At 46.3% G+C, this 13,332-nt stretch overlaps 1 protein-coding gene across 1 annotated transcript in view; it reads left to right on the forward strand.

Moving 5' to 3' along the window:
* ANKIB1 (ankyrin repeat and IBR domain containing 1) overlaps nucleotides 1–13,332 on the forward strand; it is a 256,563-nt gene that overhangs the window by 897 nt on the left and 242,334 nt on the right. The gene's annotated exons all lie outside the window — the stretch shown is intronic.

The following is a 13,332-nucleotide window of genomic DNA, read 5'->3' on the forward strand; positions in this document are numbered from 1 at the left end:
ACAGTGATCAATACTGGGGGGGGGTGGTGATCAGTACCTGGCGACAGTGCTCAATACTTGGGGGGATGGTGAGCAATATGGGGGTGATCAGTGCCTGGGGGATAGTGATCAAAGGGGGGCAGTGCTTAGTGATAGTGATCAATACTTGGGGACAGTGAAAAGTGCTTGGGGGACAGTAATCAATACTGGGGAAGGGGGGTTGATCACTGCTGGGGGGACAGTGATCAATACTGGGGGTGATCAGTACCTGGTGACAGTTATCAATACTGGGGGACAGTGATCAGTGCCTGGTTATAGTGATCATTACTGGGGAGGTGGTGTGGTGAATACTGGGGGTAATCAGTGCCTGGTGACAGTAATCAATACTGGGGGTGGTGATCAGTGTTAAGGGACTGTGATAAATACTGGGGGGATCAGTGCCTGGGGGATAGTGATCAATAATGGGGGGACGTTGGTTAATACTGGGGTGATCAGTGCCTGGTGATGGTGATCAATACTGGGAGACAGTGATCAGTGCCCGGGGAGATAGTGATTAATACTGGGGGTGATCAGTGTCTGGTGACAGTGATCAATACTGGGAGACAGTGATCAGTGCCTGAGGCCCAGTCATCAATACTGGGGGGGGGGGGGGGTGATAACATTTTATTGAAGGATCAATACCTGTAGGGCAGTGGTGGGTATTTGGCTGTATTAATATTGGGAAGGCTGATCAATGCCTGAGTGGCAGTGGCTGATATTTGGGGCTGATCAATACTGGGGGGGGGAGGGTGATCAGTGCCTGGAGTGATGGGATCAATACTTGCAGTTGACAGATCAGAGTTGGGGGACTGATCAGTGCCTGAGGGACAGTGATCTGTATCAGTGAGGATTATAGGACAATGAGCATTATTGGAAGGAAATGAATGGTTGGGGGGCAGTGATCAGTATCAGGGGACTGTTTCATGTCTAGAGAACATTGATCAGTATTGGCGGGGTGGTTGATCACTGTACTGGGGGGTTGATCAGTATTGGCGGGGTGGTTGATCACTGTACTGGGGGGTTGATCAGTATTGGCGGGGTGGTTGATCACTGTACTGGGTGGTTGATCAGTATTGGCGGGGTGGTTGATCACTGTACTGGGGGGTTGATCAGTATTGGTGGGGTGGTTGATCACTGTACTGGGGGGTTGATCAGTATTGGCGGGGTGGTTGATCACTGTACTGGGGGGTTGATCAGTATTGGCGGGGTGGTTGATCACTGTACTGGGGGGTTGATCAGTATTGGCGGGGTGGTTGATCACTGTACTGGGGGGTTGATCAGTATTGGCGGGGTGGTTGATCACTGTACTGGGGGGTTGATCAGTATTGGCGGGGTGGTTGATCACTGTACTGGGGGGTTGATCAGTATTGGCGGGGTGGTTGATCACTGTACTGGGTGGTTGATCAGTATTGGCGGGGTGGTTGATCACTGTACTGGGGGGTTGATCAGTATTGGTGGGGTGGTTGATCACTGTACTGGGGGGTTGATCAGTATTGGCGGGGTGGTTGATCACTGTACTGGGGGGTTGATCAGTATTGGCGGGGTGGTTGATCACTGTACTGGGGGGTTGATCAGTATTGGCGGGGTGGTTGATCACTGTACTGGGGGGTTGATCAGTATTGGCGGGGTGGTTGATCACTGTACTGGGGGGTTGATCAGTATTGGCGGGGTGGTTGATCACTGTACTGGGGGGTTGATCAGTATTGGCGGGGTGGTTGATCACTGTACTGGGGGGTTGATCAGTATTGGCGGGGTGGTTGATCACTGTACTGGGGGGTTGATCAGTATTGGCGGGGTGGTTGATCACTGTACTGGGGGGTTGATCAGTATTGGCGGGGTGGTTGATCAGTGTACTGGGGGGTTGATCAGTATTGGCGGGGTGGTTGATCAGTGTACTGGGGGGTTGATCAGTATTGGCGGGGTGGTTGATCACTGTACTGGGGGGTTGATCAGTATTGGCGGGGTGGTTGATCAGTGTACTGGGGGGTTGATCAGTATTGGCGGGGTGGTTGATCACTGTACTGGGGGGTTGATCAGTATTGGCGGGGTGGTTGATCACTGTACTGGGGGGTTGATCAGTATTGGCGGGGTGGTTGATCACTGTACTGGGGGGTTGATCAGTATTGGCGGGGTGGTTGATCACTGTACTGGGGGGTTGATCAGTATTGGCGGGGTGGTTGATCACTGTACTGGGGGGTTGATCAGTATTGGCGGGGTGGTTGATCACTGTACTGGGGGGTTGATCAGTATTGGCGGGGTGGTTGATCACTGTACTGGGGGGTTGATCAGTATTGGCGGGGTGGTTGATCACTGTACTGGGGGGTTGATCAGTATTGGCGGGGTGGTTGATCAGTGTACTGGGGGGTTGATCAGTATTGGCGGGGTGGTTGATCAGTGTACTGGGGGGTTGATCAGTATTGGCGGGGTGGTTGATCACTGTACTGGGGGGTTGATCAGTATTGGCGGGGTGGTTGATCAGTGTACTGGGGGGTTGATCAGTATTGGCGGGGTGGTTGATCACTGTACTGGGGGGTTGATCAGTATTGGCGGGGTGGTTGATCACTGTACTGGGGGGTTGATCAGTATTGGCGGGGTGGTTGATCACTGTACTGGGGGGTTGATCAGTATTGGCGGGGTGGTTGATCACTGTACTGGGGGGTTGATCAGTATTGGCGGGGTGGTTGATCAGTGTGTGATTGGCAGTATTCGGATTCTAAGGACTGTCACTGTGTAGAAGGCTCTTTATAAGAGGATATCGATGATGATGATGATGATGATGATGATGATGATGATGATGATGATTATTAGGGGGATGTGGTGGACCCTCTGATAAGTTGTGTAGCCTCCATGGCAGAGGACGGTTTTATCACTTGTCACATTGTATCCCCGCTACAAGTTGATAGTACACGGAGTCGCACACAGATACAATGTAAGGAGTGATCCTGTAGACGATGATGGATTGGTGACTTGTAGTGGGGATCACACCGATTCTTCGTCCTGGATGATGACTTGTTGCATTGTATTGGTGATGTACAGCGGGGATCACACATGGTGTATATGACTCCTGCTGTCTCCTCTGACAGGTATACTCATTGCTGTACATCTGGCGGTCCCTGGATGGCTCCGCAGTGTGTGACCACAGACTCCATTCACTAATCTGGAGCCATTTCCCTTAACAATCTTTTATTTTTGGTCGTGTCATTTTGTTATTTTCAGACTTTGGTTGGTTCTCATCGCTGAAGATGGCGATCTTCCCGGGAACAATGGTCATTAGAGCTCATCAGGCTGAGCCTGCAGCTGTGTGTTGGTGTCTCACTGTCTTGGTATTCATGATAAAGGGAGAGTAGAATTGTCTGTAGTAAATGTCTGTGACAAAGGGGGGAGATTTACTAAAACTGGAGCACTCAGAATCTGGTGCAGCTGTGCATGGTAGCCAATCAGCTTCTAAGTTCAGCTTGTTCAATTAAACTTTGACAATTAAACCAGGAAGCTGATTGGTTTCTATGCAGAGCTGCACCACATTTTGCACTCTCTGGGTTTAGTAAATCCTTTGGATCACTGGAAGGAGTTGCTTACTACTATGCTATATTGTCAAAAGTATTGGGACACCTACCTTTACAGACATGAACTTTAATGACATTCCATTCTTAGTCCGTAGGATTCAATATTGAGTTGGCTCACCCTTTGTAGCTATAAAAGCTTCAGCTCTTCTGGGAAGGCCGTCCACAAGGTTTAGGAGTGTGTCTATGGGAATGTTTGACCATTCTTCCAGAAGCGCATTTGTGAGGTCAGGCACTGATGTTGAAGGAGAAGGCCTGGCTCACAGTCTCCGCTCTAATTCATCACAAAGGTGTTCTATCGGGTTGAGGTCAGGACTCTGTGCAGACCATTCAAGTTCCTCCACCCCAAACTCGCTCATCCATGTGTTTATGGACCTTGCTTTGTGCACTGGTCCAAATCATGTGGTGGAGGGGGGATTATGGTGTGGGGTTGTTTTTCAGAGGTTGGGCTTGGCCCCTTAGTTCCAGTGAAGGGAGCCCTTAAGGCGTCAGAATATCAAGACATTTTGGACAATTTCATGTAGGGCTGCAACTAATGATTATTTTCATAATCGATTAGTTGACCGATTATTGTTTCGATTAATCGGTTAATAGTCTTAAAAAAAAAGTGTGGTGTATAATTTAGGAATGTATTCTTAAATATCTCTATATGCAATGGTAAATATAAATAACCAACTATATGGTTAGGGAGCAAAATATCGAATCCACTCCGAGAATGACAGAAGAGATATACTGTATATATTAGAGGGGATATATACTGTATATACTATTAGAGGAGATATACTGTATTTACTATTAGAGGGTATATACTATTAGGAGAGCTATACTGTATATACTATTATAGGGTATATACTATTAGAGGAGAGATATAGTGTATATACTATTAAAGGGTCAATCTGGTAAATATTATCAGATTCATTAACTTCAACCCCATTTTGTTGCTGGCCGATTAATCGATTATGAAAATATTAATTGATTAATTTCATAATCGATTAGTTGTTTCAGCCCTAATTTCATGCTCCCAACTTTTGTTTGGGGATGGTCCCTTTCCTGCTCCAACATGACTGCGCACCAGTGCACACAGCAAGGCCCATAAACATATGCCTTAGGGTTGCTGGGAGAAGAAAAAAAATGACATAGTGCCCTTGTGGTCAATAAAGGAGGAATATTTCCCCATCGCTGATATTTGTTTGGCAGAATACTTCCCCCATTGTTGGTGTCAGTGGGAGGAAGAGTGCTGGAAGGAATAGTTCCTCATTGTGGTGTCAGTGAGGGGAATAGTGGCCCATTGTGGTGTCAGGATTGGTGTCGGTGGGAAAAATAATACCAGATTGATGCCCGAAGGATGACTTGTGCTTCACTGTTGGTGTCCGTGGGAGGAATAGTTTCCTGAGGGCCAAATAAAGTCAAGCAAAGGTCTGCAGCTCGGAGACCAGTGATCAGAGGAAGGCAAAATAAAACATAAATCGTGGACCAATTTATTGGGATGATCAGTGCAGCGGTGGGGGCCGTTGCAAGCACCATTCTCTCTGCATAGATTTCAGTAAAGCCCTCCGTGTCCTCCTACAGGCCTCCCCCCCTCCGCGTTGCCCTCCTCCCGGGCCTCCCCCCCTCCGCGTTGCCCTCCTCCCGGGCCTCCCCCCCTCCGCGTTGCCCTCCTCCCGGGCCTCCCCCCCTCCGCGTTGCCCTCCTCCCGGGCCTCCCCCCCTCCGCGTTGCCCTCCTCCCGGGCCTCCCCCCCCTCCGCGTCGCCCTCCTCCCGGGCCTCCCCCCCTCCGCGTCGCCCTCCTCCCGGGCCTCCCCCCCTCCGCGTCGCCCTCCTCCCGGGCCTCCCCCCCTCCGCGTCGCCCTCCTCCCGGGCCTCCCCCCCTCCGCGTCGCCCTCCTCCCGGGCCTCCCCCCTCCGCGTCGCCCTCCTCCCGGGCCTCCCCCCCTCCGCGTCGCCCTCCTCCCGGGCCTCCCCCCCTCCGCGTCGCCCTCCTCCTGGGCCTCCCCCCCTCCGCGTCGCCCTCCTCCCGGGCCTCCCCCCCTCCGCGTCGCCCTCCTCCCGGGCCTCCCCCTCCGGTGTCCTGGATCTGTCAGGATGGAGAGTAGAGGAAGGAGCCGGTATATATGTCATTTACCGACTCCTTCCTTTTCTGATCACTGACTTTGTCCTTTCATAACTGAGCAGAGTAAACTGTTTATGATGCTTCAGTTTATAAATGGAGAGGAGCCTCTGTCTCCTCTCCATTCATCTTTAGTGCAGAGAAAGGGGACTGAGGAATCTGGGTCCTTAGTCCCTTTCTCTGTCTCAGGGAAGGGGAGATGTCAGGCCCCCCCACCCCCCAAACAGGGTCGATTTAAAAAAAAAAAAAGAAAAGCATTGTAAAAATAATAATAAATTATAATAATATAAATTGTAAAAATAATAATAAAAAAAGAAAAATTAAAAAAATAAATAAAATACTGGCACAGTCAATGCATCAGTGCTGCTGTCACATGACATGGAAAAAAAAAAAAGAATCGGTATCAGCGAGTACTTGGGGGGGAGTATTGGTGCTTGTACTCGGTCTTAAAGTGGTATTGGTGCAATCTTATTGTTATAATATTTTTAATTCTGAACTTGCTTGAAATATAGACTACTCCAGGAAGAGTGGGTTCCCCAGCATAGACCCCCCCCCCTCTCTTCTGGTAGTGAGTTATTACAGTCTGTGCTGACCCAGCTCCTCCGCATCTCCCTACATGACCTTTTAGGTAGCTGCAGAGATGAGGAGCGAAGGGGAATACTATAGGTGATGCTAAACAAACACTGTTTCTTTTACATTGTCCTGTCTTTCTGTACTGTATATAGATGATGGCACTGTAATTATTTTATTAACCACTTCAGCCCCGGACCAATTAACAGCCTAAGGACCAGAGGTCTTTTTACAATTTCGCACTGCACTGCTTTAACTGGTAATTGCGCGGTCATGCAATGTTGTACCCAAACGAAATTTGCGTCCTTTTCTTCCCACAAATAGAGCTTTCTTTTGATGGTATTTGATTGCCTCTGCGATTTTTTTATTTTTTGCGATATAAATGGAAAAAGACCGAAAATTTTGAGAAAAAATGATATTTTCTACTTTTTGTTATAAGAAAAATCGAATAAACTCCATTTTAGTCATACATTTAGGGCAAAATTTATTCAGCCACATGTCTTTAGTAAAAAAAATGTCAATAAGCGTATATTTATTGGTTTTCGCAAAAGTTATAGCGTCTACAAACTAGAGTACATTTTCTGGAATTTACACAGCTTTTATTTTACGACTGCCTATCTCATTTCTTGAGGTGCTAAAATGGCAGGGCAGTACAAACCCCCCCCAAATGACCCCATTTTGGAAAGTAGACACCCCAAGGAAGTTGTGGAGAGGCATGTTGAGCCCATTGAATATTTTTTTTTTGTCCCAAGTGATTGAATAATGACAAAAAAAAAAAAAAAAGTTTACAAAAAGTTGTCACTAAATGATATATTGCTCACACATGCCATAGTTATATGTGGAATTGCACCCCAAAATATATTCTGCTGCTTCTCCTGAGTACGAGGATACCACATATGTGGGACTTTTTGGGAGTCTAGCTGCGTACGGCACCCCGAAAACCAATCACTGCCTTCAGGGTTTTTAAGGGTGCAAATTTTTGATTTCACTCCTCACTACCTATCACAGTTTCGAAGGCCATAAAATGCCAAAATAGCACAAACCCCCCCCCCCCCCCAAATTACCCCATTTTGGAAAGTAGACACCCCAAGCTATTTACTGAGAGGCATGTTGAGTCCATGAAATATTTTATATTTTGCCACAAGTTGCAGGAATTTTAAATTTGCACAAAGTTGTCACTAAATGATATATTGCTCACACATACTATGGGCATAAGTCAAATTACACCCCAAAATAAATTCTGCTGCTTCTCCCGAGTACGGGGATACCACATGTGGGGGACTTTTTGGGAGCCTAGCCACGTACGGGACCCCGAAAACCAAGCACTGCCTTCCGGATTTAAATATAAAATGCTACCAAAAAAAACTGTTAGCGATCGCAGGGATCAGGCCTGACTCTGCGAACGCTGTAGTTATGTGTTTAGTGTTTTGTAAGTGACAGTGATCGATCGATACTGTACTTGGGTGGGCTGGGCAGAGGGGCAAAACGCAGGTGCCAGCAGGTATCTGGGCTGATCCCGCTAACAATGCGTTTTTTTGGAACCCTGAACTGCTGGGGACGCTAGTATAGATCTGATCAGATCAGATATTGATCTGTTGAGATTCTATACCACTACAGGAGGTTTATGCTTTGCGTGTGGGTGTTAGCGGTACTGGCACTAACCTAGCGCTGCCTGGGGCGACGCAGACCCTGACCCTAAAACCTAATTGATATCACCCGCCGGGTGATCAGGGGGTTAAACCTTTATTGGGTAATAAATGGTGGGTGCCCTGATGCTATAAAAAGCAAACTAACCAGAGTCATCCGTAACACTTATACGGTGATCACTGGTGAAAGGGTTAACTAGGGGCAATCGGGGGGTTCAAATTTTTATTAGTATATGGGGGTCCCTGGCGCTATATAAAAACCTGACGGGGAACCTAAATAACTAACTGGCTAACCAGCGTCACCAGTGACACTTATGCTGTGATCGCTGGTGAAAGGGTTAACTAGGGGCAATCAGGGGGTTAAAACCATTATTGGGTAGTATATCGGGGTACCTAGCGCTATAAAAACCTGGCGGTGAACCTAAAAAAAATTGTTTGTGTGCCTGTGTGTGCCTACATGTCAGTGTAGTGTTGGTGCACACTTACTTTCTGTCTTCTCCTCGTAGTCCGGTCAAAAAGACCGCCCCGAGGAGAATGACATCACTTCCTCCCTGCCTGTGTATACAATACACAGTGGGAGGAAGCTTCTCATTCGCCAGGAGCGATCGAGAGGGGATGGCCAGAAACCAACGGCCATCCCCTCATCCCGGATCGCTCCTGAAGCAAAATGGACCGCCGTGTCCAGCGGGAGGGGGTCCGATTGGACCCCCCACCCGCTGGAAGGCAAGCACGTACATGCCATTGTGATGACGTACAATGGCATGCGGCGGTCCTTAAGTGGTTAAAAAAAATATCTAAGTTCCTTTTTATTAATCGATATGAAGCTGTCACATGACCCAGATCTTTCCCAGCCTGTCTGCAGGGAAGCATAAGCAGAAGGAGCTTCTAGTTCTTTGCTGCTGGTCACATGTTCAACATAAAAACAAAAACAAAAAAAAAACAGCCCTTGGATTACAGAGTAAAAATAAATAATATCAATTAACTGTTTTAAATTTGTCATACAGATATATATTTGAAATCGAAGCTTTTATATTTTTGTGAAAATAACATGGTGTGCGCAGATTTCTGTTAGTCAGTGGTTGTGTCACGCCCCTCCAGCCTGTGTCTTAGAAAAAGAGTGAGGTGAAGCCTCCAATAATCTACATGTAATACGCCCCACCCATTTTGTTTAGCTGCTTAGTGGGCATGGAGGAGGTGGAGGGAGGGAATGTGCTGGTATTTATTTACCACTTTGTATACACCCTCATGTGTGATTCTATAGTCACATGGGCTGCTCAGATGTGATGGGGAGGAAATGCCCAGCATAAAAACTCACTGAAAACTGAGCATGTGCAGAACTGCCAATACTGCTCGGCAAAATCCCTAGATGAATTGGGGATATGAACAAACGGGGGAGATAGAGAGCAGCAGGATCAACCAGCCTTATTGCACAATACAGAATGTTTTTTTCCCCATTTTAGATAGTGAGGGAGGGTTATAACCCCAGTCTTTTTTTTTTTTTTTTTTTGCCATCTGTGTCTCATTGGGGAGATTAAAAGGTTTTGTCCAAGAATATCCCTGTATTTAGCACCGTCCATCTTTCCCTCAACTCTGACCAGTTTCCCAGTCCCGACTGCTAAAAAACATTCCCACAGCATGATGCTGCCACCACCATGTTTCACTGTGGGGATGGTGTTCTTTGGGTGATGTGATGTGTTGGGTGTGCGCCACACATAGCGTTTTCTTTGGCCAAAAAGTTCAATTTTAGTCTCATCAGACCAGAGCACCTTCCTCCATACCTTTTTGGGAGTCTCCCACATGCCTTTTCACAAACTCAAAACGTGCCATTTTGTTTTTTTCTGAAAGTAATGTCTTTCTTCTGGCCGCTCTGCCATAAAGCCCAACTCTATGGAGCGTACGGCTTATTGTCATCCTATGTACAGATAGTCCAGTCTCTGCTGTGGAGCTCTGCAGCTCCTCCAGGGTTGCGCTATATAGTGCTATGTGAATTTATACACACATTAACTAGAAAGAAGAAAAAAAAACACTAGAATAAAAAAGGATTTTTTTACAATTGTGACAACCCAATAGAGTGCCCACCAATAATAATACTGTATGTATTAAAGTGGTTGTAAACCCTTACAAACCACTTTGACCTACAGGTAAGCCTAGATTAAGGCTTACCTGTAGGTCCAAGAAATATCTCCCAAACCTATACGGTTTAGGAGATATTTGCCCGAAGATGGGCACCGCTGTCTACGGCGCATGCCCTGTAGACAGCGGCGCGCAGGCGCACTGAGCGTGGCATCCTCGATAACGAAGATGCCGCGCGTCTCGGCTCCCGTGCGCATGCGCGGGAGTGACGTCATCGCGGCTTCGCCGAATGACAGCGGCGGAGCTGCGAGACCCACCGAGTAGATGGATGCGGCGGACTACAGGGGACAGCAGTGACTTCGCTGGCTCCTGTGTCAGGTAAGTGACACATAATGGACTACTATGCAATGCATAGTAGTCCATTATGCTTTGCCTTTACAGGGAATGAAAGAGGAAGTAAACCCATCAGGGTTTACTTCCTCTTTAATACTTTCTTCACCAAAAAACACTATAGTGAAAAAGACTAAACATAAGAAGGACTCTACTACTGCCTATTTTATCGATAAGCGCTTGAACAACCACATATATGTAAGTTTGCTATTATTTTTAATACATTTTAATTTAAACGGTATCGCGCTATTTTGGCCACATCTCTTTGTCCTATGTGGATTCCGGTTGGTTGTCGGAGATCTCTTTTATGTGATAAAGTCCAAAATAATCTGTGAATTGGAGGAGGGCTAGTTCCGTGGTCTGACTGATCGATCTGGGAGCCTGTTTCTTATAATCAGAGCGTCAAACACGTATGACCCCTTGAATATATGTTCATTTGGGTCCACAGTATCCGGTAAGCCTATATCCGTTGAGGTGGTGGCATCGGCACTCGGGTGACGGTTCCGGAGAATTACTTTTGGAATGTTTTTTAAATCTTCATTTCAAAATTTGGGAGCTCACTTTCACATGTGAACTTATTATGTTTAGTCTTTTTCAGTGTGTTTTGTATTTTTCACTATAGTGTTTATTGGTGAAGAAAGTATACTAACAAAGTATTAATACATATTATTATTGGTGGGCACTCTATTGGGTTGTCGCAACAATTGTAAAAAAATCTTTTTTTTATTCTAGTGTTTTTTTTTTATTTATTTTTCTTCTTTCTAGTTAATGTGTATATAAATTCACATAGCACTATATAGCGCTACACTTTATATACAATTTTATTACGTTTGTGCTAAATTATCCACGTTTAGCGTGTTAGCTGCTCCACTTCTGACAGCGCAGTGTCACATTTGTTGTACATTTTTTAGCTCCTCCAGGGTTATCTTAGGTCTCTGTGCTGCCTCTCTGATTAATGCCCTCCTTGCCCGGTCCGTGAGTTTTGGTGTGCGCCCGTCTTTTGGTAAGTTTGCTGTTGTGTCATGTTCTTTCCATTTGGTTATGATCGATTTGATGGTCTTCCTAGGGATCATCAAAAAAATATATATTTTTTTATAACCTAATCTTTACTTGTACTTCTCAACAACATTGTCCCTTACTTGTTTGGAGAGTTTCTTGGTCTTCATGGCAGTGTTTGGTTAGTGGTGCCTCTTGTTTAGGTGTTGCAGCCTCTGGGGCCTTTCAAAAAGGTGTTTATATGTATTGACAGATCGTGTGACACTTGGATTGCACACAGGTGGACATCATTTCACTAATTATGTGACTTCTGAAGGTAATTGGTTGCACCAGAGCTTTTTATGGGCTTCATAACAAAGGGGGGTGAATACATACGCACATGCCAATTATCATTTTTTTATTTCTGAAAAATAGTTTTATGTATATATTTTTCTAATTGTACTTCACCAACTTAGACTATTGTGTTCTGATCCATCACATATAATTCAGATTAAAAAAACATTGAACTAAAGGCTGTAATGTAACAAAATAGGTAAAAAGCCAAGGGGGGTGAATACTTTTGCAAGGCACTTTATTTACTAATAACAGCATAAGGATTAAAAATGGTTCATCTTGATTGAGAGTATTTAGTTCCCCTTTTAAGTTTTTTTTTTTTTATTTTTTTTTTTTATGGTTACCATAACCCAACACTTTTCATCCTCCCGTTTCCTAGAACATTTATGTAAAACCTTTGTTGTTGGAAGCCTAGTAATTACCACGTGGGGAAGAGAACCTGTTGTGTTTACCAGCTAAGAACAAGCGTCGCCCTAAAAGGGTCATCCGGCTAGGTACAGCCTGTGCATTGTCTGATGGATTAGGGGTCAGAGAGCCGGGCTTTGTATTGTGCCGTGACCTGAATCATCTTGCTGTCAGCGCTCCGGTGGTGCCGTTTGGCTGGATGTATATTCTACAAGCTCCAGAGACCGCTCTATCTGCTCTGTGATACGGAAACTTCACAACATGTTCACCTGTCTCTTCAATCCGACTAGAAGGACACCATGTCCTGGTGTCTGCTCGGTGTGCATGGACATTGTCACACATGGCATTGCTGGCTGGATCCCTTCTTATAGCACAGGTTTCATCTATATCTGTACTCCCCCCCCCCCCCCCCCCCTTCTGAGTACCCCATTGTTTCTGTCACCTTTGAGCATCATCCTCTGCAGCCAGCAACGGTAGACTGGCCCAGCAACAATAGACCCCTCCAACAACAATTGATCCCCCAGCAACAATAGATCTAGCAATACAGTATATCTCCCAGCAGGCAGCATCAACAGACCCCCCCCAGCAGGGTCAACAATAGACTCCTTCCTCCACAGTATATCACTCCCAGCAACAATTGACCACCTAGCAACATAGGATCCCTCCCAGCAAAAATAGACCCCCCTCCCCCAACAACAATAATACAGTAGATCTCCCAGCAGCAATAGATCCCTCCCAGCAACAGTTGACCCCCCTAGCAGCATAATATCCTCCAGCAAAACTAGATCCCCAGCAACAATAGATATAGCAATACGGTAGACCCGCCCCCCAATAATAGATCACCAGCAACAACAATACAGTAGATCTCCCAGCAGCCAGCCTAAATAGATCCCCAGCAACAATAGACCCCCCCCCCCCCCCCAACAACAATACAGTAGATCTCCCAGCAGTTGGCATCAACAGACCCTTCCAACAACAGTTGAACCTCCTAGCAACGTAATATCATCCGGCAAAAATAGATCCCATCAGAAGCAATTTCCTCCCTCCCCCCAACAACCGTATATAAAGCCATACAGTAGATCTCCCAGCAGGCAGCATAAACAGACCCCCCCACCCCCAATAGGGTCAACAACAGACCCTCTCCCTCCACAGTAGATCACTCCCAGTAACAAATGACCTCCTAACAACATAAGATCCCCACCAGCAAAAATAGACCCCCCCCCAACAAAAACAAT

The sequence above is a fragment of the Lithobates pipiens genome, unplaced genomic scaffold, assembly GCF_037356315.1.
Source record: "Lithobates pipiens isolate NorthernLeopardFrog02 unplaced genomic scaffold, aLitPip1_a1.2 Scaffold_19, whole genome shotgun sequence".
In the NCBI taxonomy this organism is placed as follows: domain Eukaryota; kingdom Metazoa; phylum Chordata; class Amphibia; order Anura; family Ranidae; genus Lithobates; species Lithobates pipiens.